The sequence below is a fragment of the Apium graveolens genome, chromosome 4 (assembly GCF_009905375.1).
Source record: "Apium graveolens cultivar Ventura chromosome 4, ASM990537v1, whole genome shotgun sequence".
Taxonomy (NCBI): domain Eukaryota; kingdom Viridiplantae; phylum Streptophyta; class Magnoliopsida; order Apiales; family Apiaceae; genus Apium; species Apium graveolens.
The window spans coordinates 201613456-201617051 of record NC_133650.1 but is presented as its reverse complement, the minus strand read 5'-3'; the positions used below and the strand labels follow the sequence as shown (position 1 = coordinate 201617051).

General features: G+C 39.8%; 1 non-coding gene across 1 annotated transcript; it reads right to left on the bottom strand.

The window, feature by feature from the left end:
- Positions 1–356: 356 nt before the first annotated feature.
- On the bottom strand, positions 357–463 carry LOC141723211 (small nucleolar RNA R71). The gene has a single exon (XR_012576198.1). It is a non-coding gene; the product is annotated as a small nucleolar RNA R71 (small nucleolar RNA).
- Positions 464–3596: the final 3133 nt, after the last annotated feature.

Genomic DNA, 3596 nt, shown 5'->3' with positions numbered 1-3596 from the left:
TGGATTATTCTCAACCGAAGATCAATGACATTCAGTCTAGCATTGTCAGACCAGCCATCTCAGCTAATACTTTTGAAATAAAGTCTAGCACGATTCAATGGGTGCAGAATTTAATCCTGTTTGGGGGTTCTCCAACGGAAGATCCCAATATGCATATTAGGAATTTCATTGAGATTTGCGACACCTTCAAGTTCGACGGTATTTCTGAAGATGTTGTGAAGCTGAGACTATTCCCATTCTCGCTAAGGGACAAGGCTAAGAGCTGGTTACACTATCTACCAGCTGGTTCGATTACTACTTGGGAAGATCTTGCTCAAAAGTTTCTCACTAAATTCTTCCCTATGGCAAAGATAGCTGCAATCAGGAATGCTCTCCCTCAATTTGCGCAGCAATCAGGAGAATCTTTATATGAAGCTTGGGAGTGCTACAAGAAGATGCTTAGGAAGTGTCCTCATCATGAAATGCCTGATTGGATTATCATTAATTATTTTTATAATGGTTTGGGAGCACAGTCCAGACCCATACTCGATGCAGCATCTGGTGGAGCCTTATGGGCTAAGAGCTACGATGAAGCTTATGATCTAATTGAACTGATGACTGCTAATGAATATCAATATCCAACCCAGAGATTTCCACAGGGCAAGGTAGTAGGAGTTCTTGAAGTGAATACAGCTATGAATATCACTGCTCAACTAAAGGCGTTGTCTATGAAGATTGATTTACTAGCTAGCTATGGAGTTCATCAGAGGATGAGTGTTTGTGAGATTTGTGCAGGTTTGCATGCGACGGAGCAATGCACTATATCTAGTGAATCAGCTCAGTTTATGAGCAACTTTCAGAGATCGCAGCAACCAGTTCCAAACACTTATTATCTTGACAACTGGAATCATCTGAACTTCAGCTGGAGCAACAATCAGAATACGGTACAACAGCCTTATCAGCGGTTTGGATCCAATCAATTCAATCCTCCTGTCTTTCAGCAACAGTATACACCAATACGACAACTCCAACTTCAACACTACCTGCATTGAAGTGTCGATCAATCTGTAATGAAAAATCTGAATTGGAGGAGTTGAGGCTTATGTGCAAAAATTAAGCTCGTATATGCAAAAGTCAGGCAGAGTCTATCAAGACTCTGGAGAATCAAATTGGGCATATTGCCAATGCTGTGTTGAATCGACAGCCTGGTACACTTCCTAGTGATACAAAAGCCAATCCAGGAAAGAGGGAAGTTGAAGAACAAGTGAATGCCATCACCTTGAGGTCTGAAAAGGTCGCAAGCCCCAAAATTCAGCACGATGAAGAGCTTGAGAAATCTCAAGTTTCAAAAAATGCAGTTGTGGCTGAAGAAGATGTGCATAAGGAAGCAGAAGTGGAACCAAGGAAGAAAGCTGAGGAACACACTCCTCCTGAGGGTTATCCCTGGGAGAAACAGATCTATCCTCCACCTCCTTTTCCTAAGAGGCTGCAGAAGCAAAAGTTGGATAAATAGTTTGTGAAGTTTCTAGAGGTGTTTAAAAAACTTCATATCAACATACCTTTCGCTGAAGCTCTTGAACAGATGCCTGGCTATGCGAAGTTTATGAAAGATATTTTATCTCTGAAAGTGAAGCTCGATGACTTAAAGACTGTTGCTCTTACTGAGGAATGCATTGATGTGCTACAAAAGAAATTGCCTCCGAAGCTTAAAGATCCTGGAAGTTTCACTATTCCTTGCACTATTGGCAATTTGTCGTTCGACAAGTGCTTATGTAATTTGGGAGCTAGCATCAATCTGATGCCTTTGTCTATCTTCACGAAGTTGGGTTTACCTGAACCAAAGCCTACATATATGTCCTTGCAGTTGACCGATCGTTCTATTACATATCCACGAGGCATTGTGGATGATGTGTTAGTCAAGGTGGACAAACTTATCTTTCCTGCTGACTTTGTAATTCTTGACTTTGAGGAGGATAAGAAGATTCCCATTATCTTAGGGAGACCATTCTTAGCTACTGGCCGAACTATGATCGATGTGCAAAAAGAAGAGCTTACAATGAAGGTTCATGATCAAAAGGTCACTTTTAATGTGTTCAAGGCAATAAAGTTACCCACAGCTAAAGAGGAGTGCTTTAAAGTAGAGTGGGTCGACTCAGTCATGAATTCAGAGCCTGAGCAATTTCCAAAGTCAGATACCTTAGAGGGATCCTTGATAGGGGAATCAGTTATTGAATATGAAGAAGGAGCAGAGCAACAACAGGTTTTGAATGCACCTTCGTGGAAGAGGAAATTGGAGATGCCATTCAATTCTCTTGGATTAGTAGAGCTGAAACTTTCTCATGAGTGTTTTTAACCTTCTATTGAAGAAGCTCCCACGCTTGAGCTCAACTCACTTCCAGATGACTTAAATTATGCATTCTTAGGTGCATCCCATGATAAGGGGTTGGGATATATTTTTGATGATGTAGCCAGCGGCCGGACGGATCCTCCCGTGCCTACAGAAGGTTCCACTCGTGCACCACAGATAGTTGATAGGTTTGGTCTTGGGGATGTACAGTATAGAAGGTTGATTCGGCGTATTGAGACCATGCATGACATCCACCAATGTTTTGCTGAAGATTTGACATACGCTCTCGGTACTGTTTTCCGAGACACTGGTGTTGAGGTTGATTGGCCACCTGATCCTCCACTCGAGGAGGGTGATCTTCCTGACAACTAGGTATGCCTGAAATCCTTATTATTACCTTCAATGTGGACATTGAAAATTTTAAGTTTGGGGGTGATAATGTAAGGATTAGTAGTGTGTGTTGTGTCCATATAGTTTATATAGATTCATATAGATTAATGTTGCATGCTTAGTTGTATTTCATTCATATTTTTGTATGATTGTTCATATAGGACATATTTGTTTGTGTTATTTTGTGAGTCCATATAGTTGCATTTGCATGCATATAACATGATCCCTTAGGTTGAGCTATTTCTGATTGATTGGTTAATGTTGATGTGAGTGTAGTGATGACGAATAGAGGGATATTTAAGTCCTAATGAATTGATTTGCATGCCAGAAATAAATATTTTCACAAAGTCTTATAGGGTTGCTTTCGAACTAGATCAAGATCATACTTGTTTGTTGTTGAGATTTAATCACTTGATTATACTTAGAATTTGTGATATTCTCGTAATGACAAAAAGAACACTGAATTTTTAAACTATAGAAAAGCTTGGATTTCATTGCTAGTTGTTGTAAGGCTAGGCGTCAAATGGCTAGTAGTCGGCTCATATTTTTATGAGTAGTCTAGGGTTGAATGAGATGGAGCGAATCACACTCATTCAAAAATTGTTGAAAAAAAAAGAAAAAAAGTATGTGTTTATGCATAATTGATCAAGAGTGAGCTCTTTAATACTTGAGTTATTAAGTTCTTAGAGGACTTTGTGCCTAGTGACCGAAGGCTTTTGATAGTCTGGGATCCGCTAACCTAACGCTCGCTACATGGGTATTTTTGCATAAGTCTTTTGGGACATCATTCATTGCATGATCAAATAAGCATATGTGCTATGTGTTCAATAATTGCGTGAATCCTTGTATAACTCTAGTAGAATGAAGGTGTTATGAGTCA